Here is a 12,887-nt window from a genome sequence, read left to right on the forward strand (position 1 = left end):
CATTAAAACCGGATTAATTACATATGTTTTAAAAATCCTCGTTGATTAGGTAACCGATTCGTTCCGTTTTCGAAAACTATGCTGTGGCGGCGAATAACTTTTGTCATATTAAAATGACACGCCTGGCGTGTCTTACGACTCTTACGCCACACGTAAAAAACCTTGATGACACGCCTCTCGTATCATCCGCACAGAAAAGCTTAATGCACCTACAAAAATGATTTGGAATAAAGCTCTGCAACTTTTGTTGAAGCTAAAAAGTCCTTTTCTCAATGATTAAATTAAATATCGTCTTTGTACTATTGCAAGCTTTGAAGTAGCCCATTTTGGGCGCGGTAGCCCGAGAGGACTATAATGGGATTCTAAGATTCTATACAAAGAGCATTCAAGTAAATGGAGTAGTCTTTCTGTAACTCATAGCCACATGCTAAAGAGGAGAAAGGAGGGGGAGGGGGGGGGGGGAGCAAAATATGTATATAGTCACATTGCATAGACTGTCATCTCTCGACACAGGATTAAAACTGTTGAACCTTAGATTTGACAATTTGGCCCATATTCTTTACTTAATATGGTCTAGCTGAGAATCAACCAAAGATGTAGCGTCATCTATACGACCGTACATTTTCTCGATGGTTCCGATGTACGTTTTTTCTTAGACTGTATGTCTATACGGAGTTAAATATGTAGTAATTCAGCGTGTAAATGGCTTGCCAGACGTTCTTTCCCTTCTTGCTCGGCTACTTCAGTAATGTATGTAACATTATGTCCCCGCTTATTATAACATCTTTATTTACTTACATAATTATATAAGAAACTAAGACTAAACTTAAAAGTTAGTTAATGTCTAAAATAGGCCCTTGAGGCATTGTACCAAGGATACTGGCGACATTTCCTCGCTGTATCGCAATGCTGATACGTTGTGTGAGGAAGTCGCCAGCTCTTCGGTCACCAGTTACCTCAACCAGACGCTTCGAGATTTCTGTGAACAGCTTGTTCCCGCTGGGACCCCATGGACCTAGAGTTTCTACGCCAAAAGCTATATTTATATTAATCAGCAACTCGTATTTTGGACTCTGTTTAAGATCAAGATTATAAGATAAGATCAAGATTATAACATCTTTATCGTCGCACTGCCTATTGTTGTAAGAAGTATAAATATTAGTTTGGCCGCTGTCCAATCATTTACTCAACTTTCAACTTTTTTACACAGAAACTTAAATTACTCAGAAGCATATTAAACCTTATGTGATTATAATAGGAGCGATTACGGCATTATTGTGAACAGAAGTAAGACACACGTCTGGTTGTTAAATTTGATAAGCCTCATCTCCATTTTAGACAGCATGAGTAACATGACAAATCAGGAGATGTATGATGAATTTTATTATTCAAAATAACTACACTATACTAAAGGTATGCGTCTTAGCAACATTTCGGCTTCATAGTTGATACGATTTTCCTCAGAGCATCCCTGGTTCTGCTTATGCTCATGGGAGCCTTGGCAACGAATCCCAGGTATTGGCGCAGGCACTTGTTTTGAAGAAAGCTACTGCCATCCGACTTCCACCCAAAGGGTGAACTAGGAATACATTCTACTTATTCGTAAAGTGAGGTCGAAAAAGTTTACTAGTTTTGTAACATTATAATGTCAATTTACTTAGTACCTATTTTTAAGTCAATTCAATTTAATCATGCAAAGTCGACCGATCAATATCAATAGTAAAATGACGTCAGTAAGGTCAAACACGTAATGAAACAAAACAATAATGAACAGTACCAACACCTACACATCAAATATAAATAAACACCCACAATTCAAGATCATGGTAACTGACGGAGCGATAGTCCAACTTCATATGAATATTACCTTAAAGATTCCATTTCGATATCGATCACAGTTATGAACATAAGATATTTTAAGCAAGTAAATAAAAATTATAACCTAAATTTTACTTAATTTCAACATCATTACAGTTATGAGTTATAAAATATCTGTTTTACTCCTCGTACGAAACCGGAGCGGCGGAAGCCTTGTATTTCATGCAATCATAATCTCTACCATTTACGAAATGTAATAAAAAAGTATTTAAAACAATCAGTCGTTACCCGTTATCAATGTTATCATATTGCGGTAAGTTTTATACTGAGTTCTAATTTCAGCACTTCCCATAACATCCGATATGGTCTAGTGGCTAGGATACCTGGCTCTCACCCAGGAGGCTCGGGTTCGATTCCCGGTATCGGAAATACTTTTTGCATGTTGTAGCACTTTCGAATTTTATTTTCAATATAATACCGAACCACATATTATTATACATATACGTGATATACGTTTATTATAGAGAATCGATCGTCCCCTATCCTCTAAGGGTCGGTTGCACCAAACCATCTGTCGCCGTTAAAGCGTTCGTTAAATTTTATTGTATGGGAAGTTCCATAGACGTCTGCTCCGTGACGATGATGTGTCTGTCAAATGTGGTTGATGCAACTGGCCCTAAGTCGTGCAAATAAGTAAGTTGTTTACCGATCAGATTGACATTCTACACAGCTTACACAAGTACAGTACCAAAGTGACAATCTAATCTATTTTAATTATTTATTTCAGGTCACGAAACTATAAATATAATATGGATATTCGTGCGCGGACTATAACTTCAACAATACAACCAGGGCACGATTGTAAGCAGTATTCATCTAGCATCGGTGTAGCAATAACGTGATGTTCATCGGTAAAGTGGCAATAGTTACGGGGGCGAGCTCCGGAATAGGAGCGGCCACCGCTATAGCACTGGCTAAGGAAGGTGCCAAGGTGGCCCTGATGGCCCGAAACGAAGCAAAGCTCAACCAAGTCGCCGAGCAATGCAAACGGCACGGCAGCGAGACTCTCGTCGTTAAGGCTGACATATCCAAGGACGAAGATTGCAGAACAAAAGTGGAACAAACTATCTCTCACTTTGGCCAACTAGACATACTTGTCAACAATGCCGGAATTAGCAAACCCGCATCGATACTAGACAAAACGTTTTTGGAATACTTTGATGACGTTTTAAACACGAATCTGCGCTCAGCAGCACTCTTGACGCACCTCTTTGCTCCTCATCTAGTCAAGAGTAAAGGTAGCATAATTAATATATCGAGCATATTATCTGTACGCGTTCCAATACCAAAATTCAGGGTTGTGCGTATGCGGTCTCTAAAGCTGGTTTGGATCACTTGACGCGATGCGCCGCTTTAGAATTGGCTCCACACGGAGTGAGAGTGAATAGCATCATTCCGGGGCCGGTCAAAACTGATATATACGCGAATATAGGTTACCCGAACCCTGACGAGGTATTAGAGGGCTTTAAAAAAGCCACAGCGCTAAAGAGGATTGCAGAGCCGGAGGAGATCGCGGACTTGGTGGTGTTCCTGGCCAGTGACAACGCAGGAAGCATTACCGGTTCTGCGTTTGTGTCCGATAACGGGTTCCTTTTGACGTAAATTGCCATAAAACATAAGAAAAACGTATATTACGATACATTTGGAATCGTTACACCTATTTTAAATGGCAGTCTTTGTAGTGCTTAGGAGTACCAACTTATATTTATATTCGGCATGAAAATATTGCAATGCCTAATTATTTTACCTAAAAGAATATAGACCATAAAGAATTTATCTTTCAATTTATACAACACCATACTACCAACCTCGAAAAGACACCTAATGAGGTAATTATCGTTATATGTATTTAATACATATGTGAAATTTAGCTCACACCAGCACAATTAACTTAATCTAGTTAGCCGCTACATATTCACAAATTGTTCAACACACATTGTTCGACTAGCCTATGTCCAGTAATATTTTGTAAGGTACAGCGGGGCAAATCTTGACTGGGGAGCAAATGTAACTGATCCATTTCTTCCCTTATTACACTATGATGTTGAGTTTGACATCCACTGAATACGCCTACTATATATAACCGGTGGACACTCTATTTAATAATGCAAACATTGTAAAACATGGAAAAAATGGACCAGTTACATTTGCCCCCAGTCGAGATTTGACCCGCTGTACCTTACTCAAGATCTTATTGTACTGGTAACATTGATCCGATTGTGTTACGAGTTGTACTTGAATATGTTGACATTGCCAAGAGCATAAGCTGGGCATTAACTCGTTAATCCGTTAATCGTTAATTAACGAAGTTAACATTTCGATTAACGGATTAACTTTTAAGTTAACTTGAAAAAATGTTAACGGACTCGTTAACTTCCGTTAAATTTCTCCGAGTCCGTTAATCTAGTAGGGCACAGGCGCCATCTGCGCTGCGAAAAACACGTTCTGAACGCTACTATAAAAGCCCGAAGTACGGCAAATCCTATGATTTGCCGGTAAATCCTAGGTTATACCGATGTCGATTGCTAAAAGTCCGAAATATTACCTAAAAAAGTATTCTTCACGTGGATTTGCTTTTACTAACTTTGATTCGGTGAATCCTAAGCTTTACCATGGCGACTGTTGTAGTGATAGGGCAGCAAATTCGAGCCATATTTACGACCACGTTCGCTTCCCTAGCCTCTACCGCCCAAAGTGCCACAACAGTCCCGTCACCGCCAGCATCTCTCCTGACACAGCTCTTGGCAGTAGCTTAGGCGATCACTGCCTTCCACGTGCAGCCTAGAGTTCAATAGGCTAGCTGTACTTCGGCCTTTTACAGAAATATAATACGTTATAATGGATACTGATGCAACTAAATATTTAAAGAAAAGTTCATTTTTTTTCACGTGTTAACGGATTAACGATTAACTTTAACTTACGTTAAATTTGTCGAAATGTATCGCTTTAACGATTAACGAAGTTAACTTTTTTAGTAACGGATTAGCGATTAACGAAGTTAACTATTTGATTAACGGTGCCCAGCTATGGCCAAGAGCACATCAGTTGATACTGTTGATTAGCCTGTCCGTAGTAGTGAACTCTTTGAAACTTATACCGGAAATATGCGAAGATACGTAACGAGGGATATGTTATGAATCTATCCTCCTAAGTCCTGGAAGTTATCGTTTTGTTTTTGAATTTGGGACCTATTGTTACCTACTTAATAAAAGTTCAAAATAAATTCGTAGACGAGGACTGAGGAGGCTATGGCTATTATCGTCACTCACCGTGTGTAAACGCAGTCTTAACTCAGTATTCAAATGTATATCGCTGAAGTTGTGCTGGCTGCAGTAGTACAGAAGAGAACAGATGACGTCAATGTATATGAAATACTTAAAAATTGCATTATTGTTGCCGAATTGATATTACCAATTCTAACTACAGCATTGTGTTAGGTAGGTACGTCACTCATTGTATGCTCTTCAAAATGGTTGAAAGATATATGGATATTGGATAGGTAACCTAATTTATATCGGCATATTTGGCATATCAATTCTGTCGAGTCCAGTTTTCATAATAGGCAGTGGCAAATTTCCAGCGCAACCATAAAGTGTCATGTCATAACAATATAGTGTTATGGTTCCGTCCACCGGCTTGCAATATACCTCTCTTTGATAGAATAGCAGAGAGTCGAATAATATTTAATTTAGAAAATTTATTCAAATGGCTTCAATCAACTCGGTTTTAGACGAGGCTCCAAGGGGATGTTCGTTTGCAAAAATAGCGCACCTCATTCTGACTTCAGACATATATTGTATAGATCCCAGACATCCTATAAACAGATGTTGCCAACCAGTTTTGTGGTCCTCCTCCCCCCACCCCGGCAATTAAAGATATAGCATACAAAGATTTTAAAAAAATTCAACAAACCATGCCGTGTGGGGTATTCATATTCATATTCATATTTCAAATGGTATCAAATGAAAGGGTTTATTGAGTAGTTCACTAATATATAGCATACTATAACATTTCTTACACTTTCTCTAACAGTTTTTTAGAAAGTTTACGAAAATGCTCCATTTTAGAGTTAACTTTAAACCACTATAGATTGAGAACTAATGAATATATTTTAATTATTACATACATACATACATACATACATACAATCACGCCTGTATCCCATAAAGAGGTAGGCAGAGCACATGAAACTACTAAAGCTTCAGGGCCACTCTTGGCAAATAAGGGGTTAAAAGAAAACGAAACTGTGGCATTGCAGTGACAGGTTGCCAGCCTCTCGCCTACGCCACAATTTAACCCATATCCCATAGTCGCCTTCTACGACACCCACGGGAAGAAAGGGGGTGGTGAAATTCTTAACCCGTCACCACACAGGCAATTAAATACCGCTATATTTAATTATTATTGTTTTAAATACCTAACAATAGCATATTATTTACGAACCAATAGTTCGTATAGTAAAAAAGTGGCATGAGGGAACGGTGGGAGCAATCAAACATGGCGAGTTTCGATATTACAATATATATCTTAAAATTACGGTTTCTGAGTGGAATTTCATTGCGGGACAATATAATTGACAGATTAAAGTGCAGGAGTAGAAAAACAATCTAAAACAACAGTTATACACAACGTTTGGCCACGAGAGAAGTATCGAAATTTGCCATCTTTGATTGCTCCCCTCGCTCCCCCATGCAACTTTTTTACTGTACTAACTATTAGTTCGTATACAATGGACTATTGTTAGTTATTTAAAATAACAATTATTAAAGTATATTCATAACTTCTCAATCAACAGTGGTTTATAGTTAACTCGAAAATGGAGTATTTTCGTAAACTTTCCAAAAAACTCTTAGAGAAAGTGTGAGAAATGTTATAGTATTATATATATTCGTGAACTACTCAGTAAGCCCTTTTATTTGATACCCCGTACGGCATGGTTTGAAGATTTTTTTTTTAAATCTCTGTATGCTATTTTTAATTGCCGGGGTGGGGGGAGAGGGACCACAAAACTGGTTGGCAACATGTGTTTATAGGATGTCTGGGATCTATACAATATATATCAGATGTCAGAATGAGGTGCGCTATTTTTGCAAACGAACATCCCCCTGGAGCCTGCTCTATTTGTTATATTATATGGATCGAAGTTATATAACGCCTGTATTCCCATAAGGGGTAGGCAGAGCGTGAAACTACTCACGGTTCAGTTCCACTATTGCAATGACAGGTTGCCTGCCTCTGGCCTATGCCTCAATTGAATTTATACCCCATAGGTCGACTTCTACGAAACCAGCATGAAGAAAGGGGGCGGTGAAATTGTTAACCTGTCACCACACGGGGACCATTAAAGCCACCAGTGGCACCAATTAAACAAGACAGAGAGGTCTGATACTCGTACATAACGAACAAAAACTCCGATGATTAACGGTGTACGTATTTGTGAAATCGCAATCAAGAAACCGTCTCGAACTATTTAAACTAAAAGGAAACTGCTGTTATATTTTTTTAAATATTTTAGCCAATTTAACTTACGACGTCGTTATTCTCTACACTTCTAATACAGTGGGATGTATGTATGACTATACGTAGTGAACGTAGATCCTTGTAATAAAATAATAAGATAGTTAAGTACTGGACTGGGCAGATCATATAGGTGTATCACGGACTGTGTCCTAGCTTATAAATCTTCTTTTAGTAATAAGGTGTCATTAACATAGGTAACTAACAAACTATGGAATCTTGAATTCGGATATAAATATTTTATTATTATTAATACTTTCTCAGTTCAGATACTTCAGGCAGGCAAGCATGGTCGTGCGATATAAATGATAAATCATCAGGCTGTCCCTTTCGCTATTTGTAAGTGCATGCGATAGGGACGGCCTAATGTTTTATCGTTTATCGCGCGACCATGCTATCGGTGCAGATTCATGAAAAACTGAACAGTCACTATCAAAAAATGAACTTGCATAAATATATTATCTTTATGTTGGCCATTGGGATTACTCAAAACGGTTTAAAGTAATAATTTTGACTTGGAACTAACATATTTACATTTTACTTTTCCTGTAGTCTCGAAAAGAGGGGAAGTATTTTTTGAATGCGTCTCATATAGGGCAAGCAATATCGCTCCGATCTGAAACAGGTCACCTTGATGCAATATCGCGACAGATGACTCACAGGAGAACCCGAAAGCATACAATGTGATTTTACGAGCCCACGTCAGTATACAATTCTATATGCCTATGCCTACTTATACTATAGGCTATGGCTATTGTAATAGTGCTACGGACTACGGACATCTAATCTAAATAACCTAACCACAAAATTAAAATTTTGAAAAAACCCTCGACCGCGACATAGTGGACCGATTTTCATGAAACATGGCTAAGAACACTCCCGACTAACTCAGCTTTCAGACAAAAAAAACTAAACCTAAATCGGTTCATCCGTTTGGGAGCTACGATGCCACAGACAGACACACACACAGACAAACAGACAGACAGACAGACAGACGGACAGACAGACAGACAGACACGTCAAACTTATAACACCCCTTCGTTTTTGCGTCGGGGGTTAAATACATAATGTAAGAGTCGTACAGTCACCGGCATGAATATGTGATGATTTCTATACCTTGTCACATTAACGTCTTGTTTGAAATGTCATGCGAAATTGTCAAACAATTTAAAGCGACAAGGTACAGAAATCATCACTTATTTATGCCGGTGACTGTACTAAGTCGCCTCCACAAAAGCGTTCCCATAAATTCAAAGATGCGCTGATACGCTCTCATTGTATATCATGAAAAATAACTTTTTTTTATCACAAACAGGAACGTGTCATCATAACTTACAATATAGGTGGTTATGTTTGATATCCTATAAAAGTAATACCCATGCTATCCCCCGCATGACTTGACCAATTTCCGTTGATAATACAGTGCTTAGCGGTATCAAGGTTACTCATTGGCGCGTGTGTAAAACGGTACCAGCGCGATAAAAAACGGTTTCGCCGTTATCAACTAAAGTGGTCGGCCACCCAGGGTCTAACAATTAAGCTGTCTGCCTAAAGTCTATATCTACGATCCGTGGAACTCAAGGCCGCTGTATAAGCCTAGATAAGGATCTAGGGTACCTACGCGGCGAATGCAGCTTGCAAATGCCGGCCTTGGCTAAATATGGTCTTATTTGCTTGTACTAAGACCGTGCCCCGATTTGCTTAAAATCTGCAAGTAATATCGGGCTATTGTGCAATGCAAAATAGACAGATATACTACTTAGTCAGTTCTAAAGTTCTGTCACAAAGGTTTTAAGTGATAAAAACTTTATTGACAAATATTTCTTACTATGCATATGCATGGTTTGAAAGCTCGTTTCATACTGAATAATTTGCAATATTACTTAAAGTACTTTGCTGTCGCAGTTTCGCGTGGTTCCTTGTAACATCTGAAAATTTGGTAAAAAAAACAAGTCAAGAAACACGCGACCTCTTCCGGACGTTTTTATTTTTTATTTATTTTTGGTTGGCTTAATATGCTTTAATGATACTTATTATAAACGCTGGGTCTTTTATCTTTAAGTTTGTATATGATTTTTGTGAATTAAATGGACAATATTGCTACTGTACAACGTTTTGTTGCACATTCCCGTTGATGATTGTGAAATCTAAGCGTTTTACTGAAAAGTACCCAAGTTCTAAAGGTTACTAGCAGACTTAAAGATTTCTAGGAAAATGAAATACCAGTAATTCAATATGCCCAAATTCAGAGAACTCATACTAAAAAAATAATTATTTTATTTGGCTAATGTAACAATGTTTTTTTCTTCCTTTTGCGAAGTCTATTTTTCCGCGTGCTGACGTCTATAGACAAACTCAAAGTAATCAAGGATTCTTAAAAATCACGATCTACATTTTCGATCGTTTATATCACATTTTAATAAGTATAAAACAGGTTTTGATATCATGTATTTTTTATTGAATAAAAACCTTTATATACAATTTTATCAGTTAAAGCATTTGTGACAGAACTTTAGAACCGACTAAGTACGTAAGCATCTAGGATTTGTTGTCTTGACGAATCACAGAAGACTTGCGAACGCTTTGGCAAAGGGGTTGTACCTAAGTGCTTTTAGATTATTTTCAACAGGTCTTTAAGATCGCCAGGGCCTCGGGTCTCGACGCCAAAAATAATAGGCTTTGGCTTTCTATAATAAATTCAGAACCAGAAATCAACTCCATTATCGGTTTTAAAATATTGACGGATTAAGTTAAGTTCCTTTTCAGCTGAAGTATACAGGGTGGAAAAATCGAATGCCACATGGATGGCAACTACCTAAAATATTGTAAATAGCACATTTTGTGTGAGACTTTCCTTTGTTTTTAAAAACAATAAATTCTGCATTTAAGGATTTATGAAAAATCGCTTGCCTCAGTCGGGACTCGAACCGGTCAAATGTGACAAAAAATAACGTACCGTATTTTATGATGCAGATTGAAAGGGTTACTGATAAGGTTCATTTTTCTCTAAATAACAAATACAATCAGAATAACGGAAGGCCATGAAAATTTGGCACATTATTTGGCATGTTATTTTTTGTCACATTTGACCGGTTCGAGTCCCGACTGAGGCAAGCGATTTTTCATAAATCCTTAAATGCAGAATTTATTATTTTTAAAAACAAAGGAAAGTCTCCCTTACACAAAATGTGCTATTTACAATATTTAAGGTAGTTGCCATCCATGTGGCATTCGATTTTTCCACCCTGTATAGTGAAAAAGTTGTTAGTTGAATTAAATGTTTGGTAAAGTAAATCCTCCGATTGTAATCAAGTAGGTCGTCTAGAATGGAAACCTAGGTCGCGGCCACTTAGCCGCCGGTCAAGGTTAGACAGTAAGACTAAACGTTAGTGGTCCTTATGTTATTTGCAATAAGATTTACAAAGGGTCAGAAGCCTACGCCAGTAAGTAAGTTACGCATACAAGTACAGTCAACATCAAATAACGCTAGGTGTAACTACCATTCTGTAACCGCTAAATATTCAGGTTTACGTATAACTAGCTTTTGCCCGCGGCTTCGCTCGCGTTAAATTCGAAAATTGCGAAATACTCAAATACAAATTTCACCCCCCATTTTAGGGAAGTGGGGGGTTCGAAAAAGACAAAAGGTAGCCTATGTCAAGTTCCATCCCTTCAACTATCTCTACTTAAAAAAATCACGTCAATTCATAGTTCCGTTTTGCCGTGAAAGACGGTCAAACAAACTGACACACACACTTTCCCATTTATAATATTAGTATGGATTTGAAAAGTTATTCAGGATGTCAGATACCTTTGGTGCGTTGCTGACTGAACCCACACCCACATATACCGGTTAACCACACACATACCGTAACGATATGTATAGATGACGTACGAACTTGTCATGATTTTTCAGTCATTCATCATCATCCTCGCGTTATCCCGGCATTTGCCACGGCTCATGGGAGCCTGGGGTCCGCTTTGACAACTAATCCCAAGATTTGGCGTAGGCACTAGTTTTACGAAAGCGGCTGCCATCACTGCCATGATGCCATCTGACCTTCCAACCTGAAGGGTCACTAGGCCTTATTGGGATTAGTCCGGTTTCCTCACGATGTTTTCCTTCACCGAAAAGCGACTGGCAAATATCAAATGACATTTCGCACGTAAGTTTCGAAAAAACTCATTGGTACGAGCCGGGGTTCGAACCCGCAACATCCGGATCGTAAGTCGCACGCTCTAACCGCTAGGCCACCAGCGCATGATATTTCAGTCATTCTCAGTACAAAAAGTACTGAGAGCTGAAGTAGATCACAAATACGAAGTTTCCGGGAAAAAATGATGGTAAAATGTCCTTCCTTATAAATTTTACATACGAATCAAATTCCTTGAGTAAGAAGTACAAGTAGCTACATTACATACTAAAATAAGTACCTACTAATAATCCAGTCTTCCAATGTTGCTCAGAATTTCCATTAGTCAGGGACCAAACGACCTCTTTTACAAAAAGTCGTCGACATCTCTTCTAAATACCTAAAACAGGTATGGATGTGTTCCTCGTTCTGTCCAGATTACGAATTGACCTGTTTTAGTTTAAGGAGGGGGGGACGGGTTGAGAAAAAGGGGGGAGAAAGATGGCGGCCGACCATCATAGATATTTATTCACATCTCGACTCCTATGGCACCAATCTGTTCGTGCGAGGTGTCATTTGAAAGCTTATTAAACCTACTTTAATTGTTTTCAGATAACTATACTCATAAAAGTAACCGTTTACGAAATATTTTAAAATATGTGTTTTTTTATCGCGCATGAATTGCACAAGTACTAGTAAAAAATACGTCTAACTCAATAAACAATAACTTTACCGCAATTGATGTTATTATAAAATGTTTGCGTCTATTCATGTTCTTTCTAAAAATATAAGTTTAATTGGTATATGATAATATATAACCATGTAATTACGAATTTGGTTTAGCAGGAGTTACTCTGCCCGGTCGCAGAAATGGGCGCTGACCGTAGTAAAGCATTCAATATTTTTGAGGTCCTATTTTACGGATCCATATGCGAGAGGTATCATTTCAAAGCTAATTAAATCTACTATATTTTTTTATAAATAACTATAGTCATAAAGGTAGCTGTTTAGAAAATATTTGAAAATATGTGTTTTATAGACCATGAGTCGCACAAGTAGCTACTGGTAAAAAATTCTTCTTAATCCATAAACAACAACTTTTCCGGAATTAATGTTAGTATATAATTTACGCGGAATTTCATGCGCTTTCTAATAACATAAGTTTTATTGGTGTATGATATTATATAACTAAGTAATTATAAATTTGGTTAAGTAGGGGCCACAGCGCCCGGCCACGTATGGATGCTGACCGTCGCCAAATTTTCTATATTTTCCAGATCCTATTTTATTGAACAGGAATCTTTTGAAAGTATATTATGCGTACTATCATTAGTTCTCAACAATTTTAGTTGTAACTGT

At 37.9% G+C, this 12,887-nt stretch overlaps 1 protein-coding gene and 1 non-coding gene across 6 annotated transcripts in view; one reads left to right on the plus strand and one right to left on the minus strand.

The window, feature by feature from the left end:
* LOC125229235 (probable phospholipid-transporting ATPase IA) overlaps positions 1-12,887 on the minus strand; it is a 144,610-nt gene that overhangs the window by 49,928 nt on the left and 81,795 nt on the right. The gene's annotated exons all lie outside the window — the stretch shown is intronic.
* Trnae-cuc lies at positions 2,175-2,246 on the plus strand. Its single transcript has one exon. It is a non-coding gene; the product is annotated as a tRNA-Glu (tRNA).

Source organism: Leguminivora glycinivorella, chromosome 8 (assembly GCF_023078275.1).
Source record: "Leguminivora glycinivorella isolate SPB_JAAS2020 chromosome 8, LegGlyc_1.1, whole genome shotgun sequence".
NCBI classification, from domain to species: domain Eukaryota; kingdom Metazoa; phylum Arthropoda; class Insecta; order Lepidoptera; family Tortricidae; genus Leguminivora; species Leguminivora glycinivorella.